This window comes from Amphiura filiformis, chromosome 10 (genome assembly GCF_039555335.1).
Source record: "Amphiura filiformis chromosome 10, Afil_fr2py, whole genome shotgun sequence".
Classification (NCBI taxonomy): Eukaryota; Metazoa; Echinodermata; class Ophiuroidea; order Amphilepidida; family Amphiuridae; genus Amphiura; species Amphiura filiformis.
This window is the reverse complement of record NC_092637.1, coordinates 17,220,507-17,240,875: the sequence shown is the minus strand read 5'-3', so window position 1 is coordinate 17,240,875 and position 20,369 is coordinate 17,220,507. Positions and strand designations below refer to the sequence as shown.

Below are 20,369 nucleotides of genomic sequence, written 5' to 3'. Positions count from 1 at the left end.
CTAACCATTCTGCAACATGCCTCTGTGGCTCAGTTGGTTAGGCATCATGCTAGTATTACGAAGGTTGCCGGTTCGAACCCGACCAGATGTACTATAGTCCATATACCTTCCTCGAGTCAGTAAAGTGAAATAAAATTTTGAGAATTTCTCAAAACTATTAATTTTTCAGGAATCTGTTATGCTAGTTGGATTCCTTGCATCATTTCCTTTCTGAAAATTTATACTTTTGTATACTTCTCATCATTACCTTTAGAGATACAATAAAAAGCAATACCTAAATTACTGACTCGAGGAAGGTATACAGATTCTAGTTGTTTGCTATACATGTAGGTAGGTTTTTTCAACGATGTGCGCCGCTGCTCTGTGCACTGGCTGCTCTGGGTAAAGATTAAAATGTGTACATCTCATCAACCCAGAGAACTAAGTATAATAATTTCAATATTATGTATTGGTTCATATTGCAGCCGAGTGGCTGAATTAGCCTACATGATTTTTACACTAATTGCAATACTGAAAAACATGTTTAATTGCACACTAGAAATATGCAAAAACATTTTAACATATAAAGATAAAACAAGATAATAAGAAATTATTCTCAAATGGGAATGTCAGATAAATGCTAATATGGGGAGCCCAAACAAATCAAAGCCTATAGATTGGAAACTACGACTTGAACAACACCTGACAGCCTCCATTTGTTTTTATCAGTCAAAGTGTACATAACATCATAGACTGGGGCTTGTATTGTGCTGGTGCCATCATAGGCTCTGTTCTCACCAACAGTCAAATCAACCACATACTTATCCGAGGCATCAGTGGAATGAATCAGGACCAATGACATTGCCTTGAGGAACACCACCATTTAAGTAAGACCCTGGTCTGAATATTCATCTTTATATTTCAATGACTCTTTTCATTAAATTTAATTTTTTATCAGTCATGGTTTTCCCTCCAACATTTGTAGATAAATGATGCATGAATTTCAAACATTGTGCGATATTTGTCGTTGGAGCTTGCAATTTAGTTCTTTAAGACTTTAGGGATCAGAAAAACTTTGGTAGAAAAAATACACCTTACTCAGTAAAAAGTTAAAAGCCCTACAAAGTATTCATCATGTCATCATGTACCGAAACATCTTAGATGGTGCAAACTATTCATTATTTGAATTGGTATCAAAACCCATACAATTAGAGTAACTGTTTAGGAAAATCTTAAAGAGTGTTTGAAATTTTATCCCCATGGAGCCAAAAATGTGACCCTTGAAATTTTTGTTTATATTAAAATAGAGAACATAGTGCTTTTATAGATCAAACAATACTTTTTCAGATTCATTATGATCAGAGGAATACTTTGGTGTGGTTTTTAACAAGATATGAAATTTGACGCCTGTTTAACCTTTAATTCTTTTCTGACCAAGATGCATTGTTGTCACCAAAGTTTTTCTTATTCTTTGAGGTATGATATTAAAGCTGATGGGTTGGGTTCTTGATGTCTTGATATTGTGCAACTGTGCCCTATAGGTCAGTTTCACTGTGGTACAATATCCAATTGCCAAATGAAGATATTTCATGTAGGGACGATCATCCATCCTATTCTCTGGTCTTTAGCTTGTTGCTGTATAGGCCAGTTCCTTCCTGTGCAATGTGCAAATTTTCATCTGAAAAAGGAACATAATTAAAGACAAGTTTAGACAAGACATTTTAATACTAAAAACTAAAACAAGTCTAAAATGGAAAGTGCACAAAGACTGTTTAAAGATGTTTGTTTGATTCAGTATTTGTATTACTATTTCATTAATGGGACATTCAGAGATGCTGAGTTTTATGATTCTAAAGATTTTCAGGAAAGATCGTTTTCATATAGTCACATGAGATCATAATCATCTGTTAGTAAATTGTGCATTCCAAGGGCACTTGTTTGTTTATTATTATTAAAGGGACATTCAAGAGATTTTGAGTTTTATTGTAAATACAAATTTAGTTTTATGGCGAAGAGAGAAGGAGAAAGAGAGGAGAGAGAAATTTTACATAATAATAGTGCCATGGTCCACCAAATGGCTTCAATTAGGGCTTCATTTTGTAAAAGTTTCTCACTTCTGAGGGGGGCACATCCCCCCTCAGACACCCCCCTGCGTCGCGCAAGCGCCCCGGGATGTCCGCTTCGCGGCCATACATTAGCTTACATTGTATTTTTCAAAGATCTACTTTGCGCCCCCCGGTCTACGAATTCCTGGATACGCGCCTGGTGGGTAGGGACTTCCAAAAGTGAACCTTTTTCGAATGGAGAGTGCGCTTGCGCAGATATATTGCAAACATGAACCAAAACCTCTTTTTTAACTTAAAAAGTGGACCACGGATCTTCTCCACTTTTTGGACTTGTGTTTTTGGAAAGCCAGTAGAGGAAGAGTCTTTGGAGATAAGCTTTGGATATCTACTGAAAAATTCAAGAGGATGCTAGAATCACAAACAAAAATGGATGGATGGATTTCTATATACAAAACAGGTTGATCCTCGGAGATGAACACGGTTTTTAAATCAATTAATTATATCCGTGAGTTGTATAGGTCATTTCGCCATGGAAGGGCCCAACAAACACAAAATGTTTCATTGTCGGGTTATAAGGTATAAAACGTTTTAATAATGTTCCGAAAACATTTTTGAAAACGTGATGCAAAACATTCTACATGTTCTAGAATTGCCAACATTTTTTACAACAACATTTTGACATTTTATAAATTTCAGTTGTATTGTATTGTATTGTATTGTATTGTATTGTATTGTATTGTATTGTATTGTATTGTATAACCTTATATAACCCAACATTTAACTGTTATTTAAAACGTTTGGAATAAAACCAAAACGTGTTTCCTGCACCCAATATAGCGCCCAATGTTATCGATCAGTGTGTTTACGACGGGCTGTTGAGTCTGTTCTGGTAGATTCACATGATCTTCAGCTTTCACAATAACAAGGTTTTGATTTTTAAAGGTGCGCTACGTGTATACACAGTACATGTATTAAACAAAGCATGGATCCTATATCGGGCTTATTTTCCTCAATATCCTTTACAACTAATACCTCTACACTTGTTTTGGGAGTATTCATTTTCTCGCATTAAGGGGGTACTACACCCCTGGTCAATTTTTTGCTTATTTTTGCGTTTTTCTCAAAAAATTATAGCGCATTGGTGACAAGTAAGATATGTATATTATAGGGCAAGGACTACAACTACTGCACTGAAAATTCAGCAACTCAAGGCAAGTAGTTATTGATTTATTGATCAAATATTGATTTCCCCTCATTTTTGACTGTAACTCCACAACTGCTGTCTGTGCTGAAATAAAATGTCCAGTGTAGCAGTTGTAGTCCTTGCCCCTATAATATGCATATCTTACTTGTCACCAATGCTCTATAATGTTTGAGAAAAATGCAAAAATAGGCACAAAATTTGGCAGGGGTGTAGTACCCCCTTAACATGGTTAATTCAGCGATATCAATCGGCTTCCAGGCTTCCACCAGGTCCAGTTGGATGGCCAATTATAGGCTGTATACCGCAGGTTTTGATGTCGGATAAACTGCTGCATGAGACAATGAGAGAAATTAGTAACAAATATGGCAATGTATGCAGTATGTATCTTGGACGGACGTTAGTAGTTGTTATTAATGGTTATGACGCTATTAAAGAGGGATTTCAAAATCCATGCTTGTCTGATAGACCTTACAGTGCGTTGTTTGAGGAGAATTTTGAGGGACGAGGTAAGCTGGAGATTGTTTCCGCTATACTATAAATCATGAATTTAAACTTGGGTGTATGTGGGTGTAGGCCTATTGTAACTCTAGTTTTGTACACACATCCAATTAAAACTAGCCAAACCTAGGGCGGCAGAATATAAGCTGTAACGCACTCAACATGCTCAACTGGAAAGTTGGGTAGGTATAGGATTTTAAAGTAAATAATGCAAGTCCAAAGTATTCTGAAAAGTTTTTTAAAAATTTTGTACACTTGTAGTTTTTGAACAATAGACGGATTAACATAAAATTTGCATATTTTGTGCTAATTTTAGGGCAAAATATAATAGTTTGTAACAGAAAATTAGAAGTAAATTTTACCATTCTGATTCTTTAATTTAGTATCTGGTATTTACGAAATTTGACTGAAAAAAATATTTTTATGAAAATCATGACATAAGATGAAAAATTTTATTCATAATTTATTCATACATTAACGATTATTTATAAAATGACCCATCATTTTCTTTAATATAAAGAAACTTCCCGAAGTTTGATCTAAATCAACGCTATTTTCTTATTTTGGCTCACTCTTCAGTCCAAATTTTTCTCACCAGCGATGAAATAATTTTACAGTCTGAATGAACTAAAACGCAACAGATGACAAAATGAGCGATTTTGTACAACCCATTTCCATTACCATACTGCCACCATTGTATTGTAATGGTTTAATCAATTGTGGGCTTATATAGAAAGCCAAAAAATAAGGTACCAGTTATGTTCACCCCTGTATATCCTAAGCAAAGACAGATATGTCATAATTGGAACCAGCAGCTATGCCAATCTTTTAGATCGAATTTAAGACCTCGTTTGTTGAAATTGTTCTAGAAATAAAAACACGACGATCCAAAAACCAAAAGAAAGTGCCAAATTAAAAGTTCAAGTGCAGTTTGCTACATTGCATGCCCTATTAATTTGTACACAAGGTGTTCTCGAACAAGAGAACTATAGCGCCGTGCTTCCATTGATTAGCACGTGAAAACTACAGCGTCGTGCTTTCATTGATTAGATTCTCAACCAATTTCAACAATTAAGGTTTTAAATCAGAGCTTAGGAGTCCAGGTAGTGGCTGCATGTAATAATTTTAACATACTTGTCTTTATTTAGGATATACAGGGGTGAACACAACCGGTACCTTAAAGCAGTATACAGACTTTTTATTGTACGTACAATATTGTATGTATAATATGTACGTTATTTAATCTATTGTCATTCTATTTTCAGTAATGTTTAAGTTCTAACGAATGTTTGATGACGTAAAATCGATAATATATTTCTGCTAGATATTGTATGTAACATATTATCGATTTTTCGTCATCAAACATTCGTTAGAACTTAAACATTACTGGAAATAGAATGGTAATAGATTAAATAACGTACATATTGTACATACAATATTGCACGTCTAATACTCGGAGTCTGTATACGACTTAATTATTTGGCTTACTGTATATAATTGGTATTATCTGAGGCTTTGAGTGCAAAGTTTACTGAATCTTTTGCGACCATTGTTTGAATAGTGACTATGTACATATCTAGTATTAGGGATGACCAGCACATGAACCCACTCTTTTGGACACCTTTTATGTTTACCATGCCTACACTCAACGCTCTGCAGTGTCTATTGTTCTATTGTTTCCGATTAGAGCGCTGACATATTGGAAAATGTTGCCAATCAATATTCATGAGAGTGTACATTCAACGTCCAGTTTGCGAAATTGGGTGAGTTGTGTTTGGTAGGTGTGAAATACATCTGACTGGGCGTTTTAATTACGTAACGAATAAAGGCATTGACATCGTCGAATGGCTGCCCAGTGCTGTTATGTGTTTAGTTATTATATAGGCCTAATAATTAAATGTATTCATCATTCCTTTCTTTTTTTTTTTTTTTTCTTAGTTTTTCCTAGGCCTACATTTTATCATTCCCTCGCTCTCATTGTCCCCTCTCACCCTCCCTCTCTCATTCCCATCATTTTCCTTATATTTCTATTTATCTACTTGCCTTTATTATCCCTTCCTCCAGCCCTCTCTCATTCTCCATATCCCTCCTCCCTCTCCCCCTCCCAAGACTTCTCACAGAGGTGAATCTGTCCCTCCCCAACCCCCTCCCCTCTGTGGGTACGCCACTATTTGTATACCAATCTCCTGCTTAAAATAACATTAAATGGAAATTTCTTAAAACAACCTTTATAGGCCTATACTTATACTTACATGTATACGTATAGCGATTACCATTATAGTGTAATATAGATATATGGACTGGAAATGGCAGCCTTCATACATTCTAATGTGTAATCGATCACCAAGAGCATTCAATTTATTTAAATGAAACACCTATCGTCAGGTGGGTGGTAAAGATGATTGCATCGACAGCTAAAGCCTCCTTATAGTCTTCAGACCCACACAAGCACACATTTGGGATACATTGAGTACAATGGTACCACTTTACACATGACTGCCCTTACACATGACTGTAGTGTGGTCACTTATTGATACTCGCCTGTTGTGTAGAGCGTTAATATGATGCCGGATCAGTGACCAATTTAATGGCGGAACCCCTTTATTCGAAACAATGGTACCACTTTTATGAATAGCCTGTCGCAACTTCTAATCGGCATCAAACGAACAAAAGATTATATAATCTATTGCGACTCTATTTCTATTTAAAAGCTCTTTGCCTACACTGACCAATGGATTTCACTTGAGTGCACACACTGTGCATCAGTCATTAAGGTGCGGGATTGTAACTATCTAAAATATCCTGACAAATATCCAATTAGCTTCAGCTATTAGGCTATTTAGATATTTACGATATTTATTAGCCCAGTTCTGAACCTTTTCATTGATCATTCATAACAATAGGTATCTGATGGATCAGTGAAGATAAGAAGGGATTATAATATATCCGTAACCTTGATATTATAGTACATCTCGAGGAAAAAGTGCAATGGACATGTTTTCATTTTATGTTTCAAATATCCCGCGCATGAAAATTGAGTATTTAACCCAAAAATGAAAATGGAACAATTTATTGGAAATCTGTTTTAACAGATTTTTTGACATCTTTTTCTGCACTGTATTATACCTAAATTAAGAAATTTGATAAATATTCAAAGAAAATATAGGTCATCCAAAAATTGTGATTTTTACACATTTTGGGGCAAAAAAGGAAAAATAAGTAAAATATCAAAATCTGTCTAACAGTTTCATTCATCAAGTCATAACAAACGGCCTACATGCTTAATTTCTAATAAAATATTGAAATTGTGAAAAATATAGGTATTTATTGATTTTCATGTTTTTTCTTGCAAATATGCTAATAATATGCAAATTATGAAATTGCAAAATAAAGTTTCTACATAGCATACATCTTTCAAGTATGATGTTCAAAATGACAGACATCAAAAAGAGATTCGATGAAATGTAAAGGTGTAGTAACAATTTTGGCATGGACTGTCTGGTTAGGCAAAGTACGGTAAGTTGAGCTGTAGTACCTCATATTAGCCTGTTTGTAATTTTGGCAAAAACATGTTTTGATGAAGTCCAAATATGCACCCCTAAATGTCCATCAATAAAGCTATAACTTGGCCAATCACCTAACAGGAAGTTCCCATCTACTGTAGCCAACTTTATGATTCGAGATACCCAGAGTTTCCCCTCCACAGCAAGCTAAAGTGATATCTACAGGTTATTTGTATAAAAGTGTGATTTTAATGGAAATTTTCACCAAATTCCAAGATATATTAGGTGAGTAAAGTATACTATGTATTGTATACTATCTATATAATAATACGCTATTCTCTGTAGATCTGTTTGTTTGTCTGTGACTGCTAATGTGAGGCCGTCGTAAGTCGTACGGGGCTCAAACTTGGTGGGTGGGTGTAGTTCTGTCCTGGCAAGAAGAAGTTTATGTTTGTTAAGTCATCTGACCCCGGGGCCCCTCCCAGGTGTCATCTGTGGTCAAATTACTAAAAAACTGTTGTGTGAGGCCGTCGTAGGTCGTACGAGGCTCAAACTTGGTGGGTGGGTGTAGTTCTGTCCTGGCAAAAAGACGTTTATGTTTGTTAAGTCATCTGACCCCGGGCCCCCTCCCAGGGGTCATCTGAGGTCAAATTACTAAAACTGTCGTATGGGCATGAAACTTGGTGGGTACAGACAACATTTTGAGCCAAAATTTTGGAAGGTCATTTTGGGGTCATCCGAGGTCACCCATGGGTCATTTGAGGTCAAATTAGTAAAACCTGTTGTATGTGCATGCAACTTGGCGGGTACAGACAACTTTTAGAGCCAAAATTTTGGAAGGTAATTTTGGGGTCATCCGAGGTCACTCACGGGTCATCTGAGGTCAAATTAGTCAAAACTGTCGTATGGGCATGAAACTTGGTGGGTATACAGTCACCATCAGCCAGGTAATCGTGCCCAGCCGAGAACCGCCAAATACGGGTAACCGCCTAGTACTATATATATTTATCTAATTCCATGTGCAGTTTCATAAAATTTCATTACTATTTAGGGGTGCATATTGGATGATGAAATTTAGACCCTCTTTAATCGGATTCAGAATTATGCAGTACCGTAGGCCTGTATGCACAATGTACTCTGCAATGACCATGGTAATATCTTAAAATTGCACATGAAATTGGTTCAATATTGTTATTATAATATACAAAACTTGACTCATCCAATATAACTTGGAATTTATAGAAAATTTGCAGTAAAATCAAATCAAATCATTAACAGTCACATAGTTTATTTATTTCAACTTTCTTTATACAGGGTAGCTCCTTCAGTGTAAGAGCACTGTTATTCTTGGAGGCCCTGTTCATATGCCTAACACTCCATCCTGTCCATGGGAAACTGAGCACATGGATGAGTCTCAAATATTTATCACCAAATTTTGACAACTTGTTATTTAAGTAAAAAAACATGTAATAAAGTTGATTTGTAGTGACGAATTTTTATGCAAGGTTTCCGAATTTTGCACTTTTTTGGGACTGATAATTTTTGAGCCTTGGATGCAAAATTTGGAAACCTCGCACAAAAAATCGTCACTACAAATCAACTTTATTACATGTTTTGTGACTTAAATAACATGCTGTCAAAATTTGGTGATACATTTTTTGGTCAAATTTGTTCACAATTTTTCTTCCGTGACTGCATTTATAAATGATTTCTTCTTGTAAGTATTTGTATAAATCATGTAATCCATTTGGGCCTTGGATGCAAAATTCGGAAACCTCGCACAAAAAATCGTCACTACAAATCAACTTTATTACATGTTTTGTGACTTAAATAACAAGCTGTCAAAATTTGGTACAAAGAAATATAGAACAAAAAGGCTATTTCACAAGACCAGATCTCCGAATGCATTTATGAAAACCCGCATTTATAAATGATTTCTTCTTGTAAGTATTTGTATAAATCATGTAATCCATTTGGGCCTTGGATGCAAAATTCGGAAACCTCGCACAAAAAATCATCACTACAAATCAACTTTATTACATGTTTTGTGACTTAAATAACAAGCTGTCAAAATTTGGTGATACATTTTTTGGTCAAATTTGTTCACAATTTTTTTCCATGACTGCCATCTTGGATTTGTACAAAGAAATATAGAACAAAAAGGCTATTTCACAAGACCAGATCTCCGAATGCATTTATGAAAACCCGCATTTATAAATGATTTCTTCTTGTAAGTATTTGTATAAATCATGTAATCCATTTTCAAGGGTTACAGAAAAGGTGTTTTCTGAAAATAATGAATTTGAAACTGGAAATTACTCAATTTTGTGTCATTTTTACTTGGTGTCCATAATCTGTCCAAACTGCCTGTTCAAAACATGCATATAAAATTGGCCATAACTTCAGAACCATTTATCCTATTGAGGTCATTTAAAGACTGAAATGCTCCATTTAATGAGCTCTGTAATATGAGGTATGATTCTACAAAACAGGTGAAGCTTCAAATTTTCATGGTCATCCCTACTAGTATGTTTTATTTAAAACCATACAGGCTGTATCAAAATGTTTCGTACTCGTTAATTTTCATGTTCATTAAAAAGCTTTCCTCTTCCAAATGCAACATTGGATACTCTTGAAATGTCCAGAATGTATAGTTTATGACTTGTTTATACAATTGTCTTCAAATTATGTGGATCAATGAAAACCGATGGGTAACAATGCATTTTGATACAGCTTGTATGACTAAGAAATAATATGCTATACGTCACGTCATGTTTAAGAAAAATTACTCGCTTGTTTTAATATTTAATTTTGATTATTTTGATCATGCTGATACATCACTTTACTTGATCAAAGTGGTCTCACACACACAATAATTATTAATACATTTTAGGGGCTGTGCAATAATTATGAGCCCTCCCCGGGGGGTAAAATTTCCAAACGGCTCGTCAAAAATCGCCCCCCCCCCCTTCCCTGTCAGCCCGCCAAAAATTGCTTGCCCCCCTCTCGGCCCGCCAAAAAATCTTTGCCTCCCCTTGCACATGCCAAATTTTTGGGATCCCAATTTGCAAACCTTAAATGATCTATATACATGTTTTCCTAAGCCTTCTTAGAGCGTTTTATTTAGAAGGCGCCCAAAGAATGTGTGCCAAAATAACTTCCCCCCCCCCTCGGCTTGCCAAAATTGCTTCCCCCCTTCGGCTCGCCAAAATTTCTTGCCCTCCCTTACCCTCCCCAGGGCTCATAATTATTGCACAGCCCCTTACGTATTCCCTGTTTTTATTAATGTCTAAATGACGTCCCGATTCATTTCCCTCACTTAATTGCAAATTATATAGATGATCTTTGGTTAGCTCTTTAAAAACGCCTGCTAGTGGGATCTGAGCGCAAACTGCATTTTTACACTGCTCACAAAAATAGTCACCGAGTCCTTATTAATGGTCACATGTCAGTGATTTTACTGTTGTGGGAGGGACGAAATGTTGATTCAGCTATCAACTAAATTATTTTGTCCAAATACCTCATACTTTTTAATCTATTGTCATTTTTCAAACTGTATACTTTATTTTGATACACCCTGTATCATGTGTATAGACATGATAGAAGTGGCCTTCACCCAGAAAACTGTTTCAACCTATTTCAACTGAGCTAATGTCGCTCGCATACTGCTTGTAGCTTATACAGCCTGTCTCAAAAAAAATTGTGCAAGTGAAAAGCGCCCTCTCTGGCAATTAGAAAATACCGTTGTGACATAATGCTTACATCAACGTCAAGGGCGTAGTCTTAGCTCTCAAATGTTGTTTGTACTGTTCAATTTGCTTGTTTTAATCTCGAGATATGTTTAGTTAAAGACGAAAGGGTAAAATCACAATTGTGCCACTTTTACTAGGGAAGAGGGCTTTACATGTAACAGTGATAGCATCAAGTTTATCAAGAGTTCTTTCGTGAAATCAAAAGAATGCATCAATTACACAATACAAAATTGTTTGACTGTTTGGACTGTTTTATCATGATGCATGAATGATGATTCCCTTTTTCCACTTAAAAGAGATGAAAAGATAAATAAATATTTCACATTCTGCTGTAAAAATTAAATACATGTGCATGTCAATGATTTTATCATGGTAAATGCTGTTCTCTTAGCCACTTAAGACATGTTAAAAGACAAACAAATATTGCGCACTTATACATGTTATATGTTAATGAACGCGTATTATTTGGGAGAGATATTAGACAAAATAATGCACGAGTGCTGATGTTGATGCGTCTAATGCATGCGCCCTGAAAGGAGGAGTGCGTTAGACGCATCAACATCAGCAATCATTGATTTACATGCACAGCTCTCTTCCCTAGTAAAAGTGGCACAATTGTGATTTTACCCTTACGTTGTTAAATAAACATATCTCAAAATTGGAACAAGCAAATTGAACAGAACAAACGGCATTTGAGAGCTAAGACTGCGCCCGTGACGTTAATGTAAGCATTATGTCACAACAGGCTGTATATTAACGATAACAATATGAACAATGTTATCAACAATATATGAAAATATATTAAATTCATAATGATTATCATAATGATTATCATAAATGATTATGATTATCATAAATTCAGACGATAAGAAAAACCACTGATCATGCTGATTATTATAAAGTATCATTAAACAATAATAATTTAAGGAGGTCTTAACCCTGGAATTATGGAAACCCTTCCCTCAATTGTGTAGTATAATATTCAGAATAGCAAAGACTTGGCGAATCCTTCTTGAGGTCAAATTTCGACAAAAACGCTCAGTTTGGAGACACTTATACTGTATAACCCAATAAGTGGTATATCTTTAATTTAACCACATCCACATCGTGATATTAACAGCCTGCTATAATTTAAGCGATGACGTTTGTATTCTGTTTTCAAGTAACCAAATGTTTTTGCCTGTATTTTGCAATTCATATTACTAAAACCAAGAAATGTCTTTAAAAAAGACAACGCCATTGATGAAGTTCATGTTTCATAATTTTACATTGACAAGTACTTGGAATGCTTGTAATATTTTATGTGTGACACGTGCACAACTAACCATGGGAAATATCGTTACCACCAATGACATATACTAGGAAATCCTGAAGAATTTAAATGTTGAAAGCTAAATTGAACAAATTTGTGCTAAATAGGTCTATATTTAATTCATACTTGTAACAAAGGTTTCAATGGAAATCACATCCACAGAGTTTCGCAACTATCTATATTCAGACGATCTTTAGAATGTTTGCTGCCCAAGGGTGATTATAACTAATTCATGACAATCCAAATATCTATTATCAGTAACTATTATCAGTAATTGTGATTACGTTTTATGACACGACTTTGAACATTCATGACAATTCAACCATATATACTTAGTTGACCTCAGATGACCTTTAACAATTTTGGCGCAGAATTGTCAGTGATCCACAATCTGGCAATCTATACTTTAATTCTATTAGCAGCTTGGTTTGAAGGATAATATAAACGACTGGTTCCTTTTGCATGAAAGTTGAAACAACCTACTATACACCTGATCCGTGAACTGTGTCTTTTTAAAGACAATTCTTGTTTGTTTTGTTGCCCGGTTTTGTTGTTTGTTTTGTTTTTTTGTTTTATTTTATTGTTTTTTATTTGTTTTATGGCTCTCTTACTTGTGTCAACACAATAATCAACCAAGGCCATAATCCCATCATTTACCCTTACGTTTTGCTTACAGGTATTTCGTTTAATTCGGGACCATCATGGAAAGAACTCCGCCAATTTACAACAGGGGTACTGCGTTCATTCGGCGTAGGAAAGCGAAGTTACGAAGACCATGTGTTATGTGAGGCCAGATATTTAGTAGAATATATCACAAATCTGGAAGGAGCATCGTTCGATCCATTAAACACTATCAGTAATACAGTAACTAACAGCATTTGCTCTGTAGTTCTTGGGTTTCGCTATGACTTTGACGATCCAACTTATCAAAAGCTTTTGCAATGTCTGGAAGAAAATACTCGGCTCTCTGGTGGGAGTTTTCTACTTAATGTGTTACCTGCTTCCGGTGTCTTCTTCAAAAAAACACAACAAACAATTGTTAATAATCTCCGTGAATACAAGAGAATCTTTCAACCAATCATTGATGAGCACCGTCGCAATTTGAATCCTGATGATTTGAATGATTTCTTGTCGGTTTATTTAAACGAATGCAAGGTTGCATCTGACGATGCCAAATCCACTGATATCAATAGTTCAGCTTTTTGCAGCCGGTACAGGGACGGTCGCAAGTACACTACGCTGGGCCTTTCTTTTAGTGACGAAGTACCCGGATGTTCAAAGACAAGTCCAGGAAGAGTTGGATACAGTGGTTGGACGCAGTCGTCTTCCAAAACTAAGTGACCGACCGAACCTTCCATATACAGAAGCGACGCTACTGGAAATCCAACGGTTTGGGAGTATTGTACCTTTAGGTGTTCCACATTGTGCTGGTTCAACTACAACCTTCCAGGTATGACGGCAGTTGTTATAACTTTATATAGAATTTAATTATAATAATGGTCCAGCTAAGGTTTCTTTAAAGCCATATTATAACATTTGCTGAGGAGAACGCCCTCAAAAACAATTTAAATTCAGGTTTTTACACGATTGTAATGTACTTTAGTAAACAAAGATTCTCTGCAAAAATCAAGACTTTAGGTGCTGTAGTTTTGTCAAAATCCGCGATTTTGAATAAACCGCCTGAATCAGCGTTTTATTATTACGATAGAAATATTAGTCGAACGCGTATGCGATGTCAACACAGTACTACGTACACGGCGTGCGGGACACACACACACACGCCAGAGGGTCGTACCATATTACAACCGCCGGCCGGCGTGACATACATTGGCGCTAGTTGTAAATTCCGATTTTCTTTGCTTTACCTCACTTGTTCGGCTCAAAATTAAAAGGGGACATATCTGACAGTAAATGCTAATTATTTTATTGAAAATTAATACTAATCTATTTTTAAAGAAATTTTATAATATGGCTTTAACTGGTGCGTTCTCATCCAAATAAGGCATGTATAATAAGAGTGGTTCCGAATAAATATTTGGTTCGCTATTTTGGTACATGTCATGCCATTTACACAGTAAACATAAAAACACGTTTTACCAAAAAAACCTTACTAACATATTGAGTTGTATAAAGGGTATATAAAGGGTAATTAATTGCGTTTTAATTACATAAAAAACAAAACGTTATTTTTAAGTGTTGACAAAATATTTTGCAATATGTTTGTCAAAAATATTTTACAATAACATATTTTCAAAAACGTTTTCATGACCTTAATATAACCCCGAGCGTCCTACAAACATTACCATAATAATATTTAAGTGTTGACAAAACATGTAGCAAAATGTTTTACAATAATGTTTTAAAAACATTTGTGTGGGTTTTTTTGGGGGGGTGGGGTAATCTGCGGTGTTTCTAAGTTGACTATAATAAGAATTAATGCGGTTGATTATGCTGACCCGAGTAATCACGTTTATTGTACTTATTGTTTTCATGAAGCAAATGCCTTTGCTTTCCTACTACAGGGGTACACTATACCAAAAGGTTCGATCATCATTGGAAACTTATGGGCCGCACATCACGATCCGCAAGTATGGGCAAATCCTGAGAACTTTGAGCCAGAGAGATTCTTGAAAGATGGAAAGGTTATTCAAAGCGAAAACATGATACCATTCAGTATCGGTAAGACGCTTAGAAATCTTGGTAAACTGTAATCTACGTTTATTGGGTTGAAAATGTGTTCTTCTGATCGAGGAAATTTCTCGCACAATTTAATAGTTATGCAATAGTTATTTTGTAGGGCGAATAACATTTCCTATTTCCCTAAGATCGGGCAGGAACGTTTTAAGCCCATACATAATCTTATTACCACAAATTATTCAATTTGATACCCCCGGCCCGAATCGCAACTATAGGCCTAAGGTTTATAGAATTGTGTTGATGTATTTTGTATGTATTTTGATGTATTTTGTGTGCATTTGTTGTATTTTGTATGGCGCCTTGATCAAACTGGATATTGCAAAATTAATGTATGTATGTCAAAATGACAAGTTTTACTTTATTAACAAACAAACAAGCAAACAGAAAACCCTTAACAAACTACAAAAATCATTTTGCCTCTTCTTGGACCCACGCCTGGTCTTAAATGTAAATCGTATAGTATTATCAAAAACTCATACTCAATATCCTGAGGTCAAATTTTGAGCTATATGGTAAAACACTGTGTCATTAGAAATGAGATCATTTGAGAAATGCTCTCACGAAATGAGCGTAAAGTCGCAAGTTGGTAGTTTCGAGACGTTCTGGCTGCTGCCCTTGTGTTCTTTGTTTCAAGTACCTGTTCAAGCCAGTAGTATGTCGGTATGCTCATTTTACACCGGCTTCAGATTGAGCTAGGTGCCACTTGGAAAGGGCATTAATGACACAATGTTTTCTTGAGTCCTTATCATGACGTTGAGGGTGGGTTGGGGGGAATATAGGGTCATCGAACTTTACACAGGGTCAAATTTTCTGAACCCTTGTGACTAGAGGAATACATTGGAATGGTTTTAACACGATTTGAGCAATTTTAAACAATTTGAGCAATTTTGAAATTTGACCCTGTGTAAAGTTCGATGTATACAATGTATACCCCCCCCCCCACCCATCATAAGATGCGCGTTTACCTGAACTTTTCTGTTCATACACATGATAAGGACTCAAGAAAACATTGAGTCATTTCCAGGTGGCAACTAGCTCAATCTGAAGCCGGTCTTTTTGTGAATGGGGGCACAATGGGCCATTCACGAAAGCAGCAACCAGGATGTCTCAAACTACAAACTTGCGACTTTGCGTTCATTTCATGATGGCAGGTCACATTTGGTCTCACAGTGTCTCTTTGATTGACAGGTAAACGAGTGTGCATTGGAGAGCAGCTGGCAAGGATGGAGCTCTTCATCTATTTCACGCATCTATTACACCGATTTAAATGGCAAAAACCGAAGGACGCACCCGAGCTATCATTAAAGGCCGCTAAGTCAGCAGGTCATACTCCAGAAGCCTACCGCATATGCGCAGAACAGCGCGACTAATATAAATTATGGCGGGAAATTTCGACCGTGAAGTCGACCATTTCTGGATATTATTACCAATGATTACCCATTATATTTAATGTTTATTAGGCATGACAGAGGAAAGAAATGACACCCCTTACAATCACGCCTTGGGAACCCATACCATTTTTCTTGTGTGTTAGCTTTATTTGTTCAATATTATATTTGGGTGCAAACGCCACTTGGTATGCTCCTCTCCGACGCGCCTTGACCCGCTACATTGATCTACAAAATACAGTCATGTGTGGCAGGATTAGATAAAGGCATACATACAAAGGTATGGATATTAGGAATTATTAACCACGTAAATCATGATCTATTAACCACGGTAAATCCTGATCTTTTATTTGAAAATTGTATTCATATTCGCCACTTGCACGGTTCCGCCATTATGCACTATGTGCGGGGAGAGCCTCGAACTGGCAGCATACATGAATGGGAATTGAACCAGTCGTATAACATTCTGTGTAAGGTTACGTAATTCTTCCTTTCATGTATGCTGCCAGTTCGAGGCTCTCCCCGCATATAGTGCATAATGGCGGAACCGTGCAAGTGGCGAATGGTATCACTGGCATGTCATTGGACTGGTTCAAATCGTATCCGAGTGGTAGATCTCAAGCAGTCAATGTAAATTCTACTCTTTCTGATTTTAAAGTTATTAATATTGGGATACCACAAGGATCGATAAGATCATGCCATTTGGCTCTAGACAGAAATTAAGTAAATTTAAGGACATATCTCTTATATACCTAAGGCTTACCGTGAGGGCATAGAAACTGTAAATAAATATAAAAATTTAGGTTTGTATTTGATCAAAGCTTATCTTGGAGTGAACATGTTTTATTATATGACTTCTAATATATCAAAACGTATCGGTGTAGTTGGTAGAGTCAAGAATTATCTTCCACCTGGTACTGTAAACATGCTTGCTAAAGCAGTATTAGACGTACAATATTGTATGTACGTAACATATCTACGCTATTTAATCTATTGCCATTCTATTTCCAGTAATGTTTAAGTTCTAACGAATGTTTGATGACGTAAAATCGATAATATGTTACGTATAATATCTGGTAGAAAAAATACCAAAAATATATGGGGTCTTTGGGTGACAGTGATGCTGCAAAATGGGTCTTATAACGGAGTTCCCCGCCCGGATCACCTCATTTCATCAAATGAGACTCACATTACTTTGTACAGGTTTATTTCCTTTGTTTTTTATTTTGAGAATAGACTGGTTAAACATAGATAAATATTTAATAAATAAATATATTTCAGTACAAAAAAAAATAAATGGGAGAAATGCGCTATGGGAAGTATAAGAAATTTAATTAATCCGATTATTACGTAACTTCAACGGCGAATATGGAACATGGGTATTACGTAATAAGGGACCGTTCACAAACGCTTATTAGGGGGGTCTGATGCAAAAAGGGGGCCCTCAAAAGTTTTGACCGTCCTAGGGGGTGGGGCTGAAAAAAGGACCACAAATTTTCCTGCGAAAATTGAGTTTATATGGTCGAATCCAACGAAAAGTGTACACGGCATGTTCAGGGCCATAACTTAAAATTTAGTAATCAATTGGCATTAGTCTTGGTATTGTGTTTATTCGCCTTGATCATACGCTTCGCGCCATGTATAATAAGACCCCCTTCTGTGAAAAACTTAGACACAGATACCACAAATTATGCTAATTTTACCCATTTTTTCAAAATATTTCTTAAAGTATTTTTAAAACCATCTAAATCAGTTATGAAAAGAAGTCATTGGATTTAATCTAAATTGATTTCCTGAAAGGTGTGTATTCAAAGATTGCCTGTTCAATTTTTCACATATTTGTACATAATTATGATTTTTTTTGTGAGTGGTATTTTTTACATTACCTACGAATACAATTTTTCATAGCACTAGATATATCTTTAAAAATGGAAATCACTAATAAATGCGCAATTGATACAAGCTTTGATATATGTCCAATACTGAAATGCATTGCATTCGGACATCTTTATTATTGTGTTTAGCTGCCAGAAATTCTAAATGGCACAAAGGTAGGTTTGGTAAAAAATATGCATTACCTCCCAATACATGTTAAAAGCTGCGTCATTTCCACAAACTGAGAGAATAGTAAACAATAGTTAAGCAATAGGTGCAGGGTAATACACTCTTTATTTCTGAGATGTCAACAATAAAAGCAAGTATTCGTAGGTAAATTTCGGTAACCGAATGTTACCTACGAATACAATTTGACATCATGACAGTATTGTGAAACACCGCCATTCATGCCAATGCCCATATTGGTACATAACGAAGGCCCGTATGTTTGCCATCAAATCATATGTCAATGAAAGTTGCGAATTCACATACATGCCCACCATGCAAAACTGAAGACGGCTTAATTGTTGAAAATTGTACTGAAATAGGCGATGGTCTGCTCATTTGAAAGAAAAATCAGATTCGAAGAAGATTAGAAGGGGATAAATACTTGGATTTGTCAGCTGTCATGTGTGTTTCATTTTAAACGTTTACCAACCTTCTGGTTTCTGAGTAATTTGTGTCCAAATTGGTTTATTCGAAGGTAACTTTTGACGTTTTTGCTAAGTTTACCTACGAATACCATGGACAAAGACGACATTGTCTCATGATCTAGACAACACAGTGGTGGACCCTAGTATAAAGCTAATTATAGTTGCTCTCAAACGAAAGGCCACAAGACGTAACTGACTCTAAGATGGACTTCACAAGTCTGCAATAACGGTTTAAGCGATCTGTGTGCAATTAAGCAAATTAAAGTCACTTTAGTGCCTTTGTTTCTTACTTCAATCCTCTTTCAACCACTATGAACGACATTAAATATACATGATAGGGTCTCAAGTATCAATAAACGCACATAAAGAAAATAATACATTCAAAGTGCTTTATAAAATGAAGATTTGATTGCGATATCCACCAAAAGTCTAATTCTTACCTACAAATACTGAAATGTTACGAATACAGCATAATACATGACATGTGTAATGAAGTGTCCCTACCAATGGAAATAAATTTTCAAAAAACTTTAAGCGGTACCCCCGGACAATATTATTACCCATATACGGATTCATTCAACAATTATTTATTATGTAAATTTGCTGTTTAACTACTTGTATATCAAAATGAAGTGTTCAAAATCTTGCTCTTGATCTTGATCTAAGGTAAAAGCACTTATTAATTTGGACGTACCATCTAAAAGAGATCATTCATTATCATAATATCAATTTTTGAACCTCTAAACTTAATATAGATATTGTTAAATCGCTCATGTTACCTACGAGTACCCGGGTTTCTTCACCTATCATTTTGTAAAGCGTTAGGTATATGTGTATAATTCCTAATATTCCTGAAAACAGACATCCTACTCTTTCTTATACAATATGTAAATTGATTCATACTCATTTGATAAATACAGAAACTGACCTAAACTTCAATTTCAAAAATAAACTAGCATAAATTGACTAAGATCATATTGATCGCATTATAAAAATAAAAACAAATATTTTCTGGTTGAGTTAGCATTTTCCTGACACCCCGTGGTCTACATTACACGAAAAAAGTGTTAATGGGAATATTCCATTTGTTTTAGGTTGATTAGTATTGCGATAGTGAAAGCATCCTAGTGATATTCGTAGGTAACATTGGGTTTTGATGTCACATTTACTATCACACGTCCTGGATTTATTTTTCAACATTAGTGATGGCACTTTTGGTTCCTATAAGGCCAACATGCCATCAATCAATGGGCAAAAGGAAAAAATTGTGGAGGCATTTTTATTTTGGACTTTTATTTTTGGCCCGTGGACACTTTTGGTTGGATTCAACCATATGCTTTTCTATGGGGTTAGCCCATAATTTTCATGTCAAAAAGGGCCCTGAAATGTTTGAGATCTGAAAAGGGGGGCCCCGAAAATTTGCGATGAAATGTTTTTGCATC

General features: G+C 35.7%; 1 pseudogene; it reads left to right on the top strand.

Annotated features, from left to right (window-relative positions):
- The first annotated feature begins 3,475 nt into the window (after nucleotides 1–3,475).
- On the top strand, nucleotides 3,476–16,762 carry LOC140162580 (cytochrome P450 2J4-like; annotated as a pseudogene).
- The last annotated feature ends 3,607 nt before the right edge of the window (nucleotides 16,763–20,369 follow it).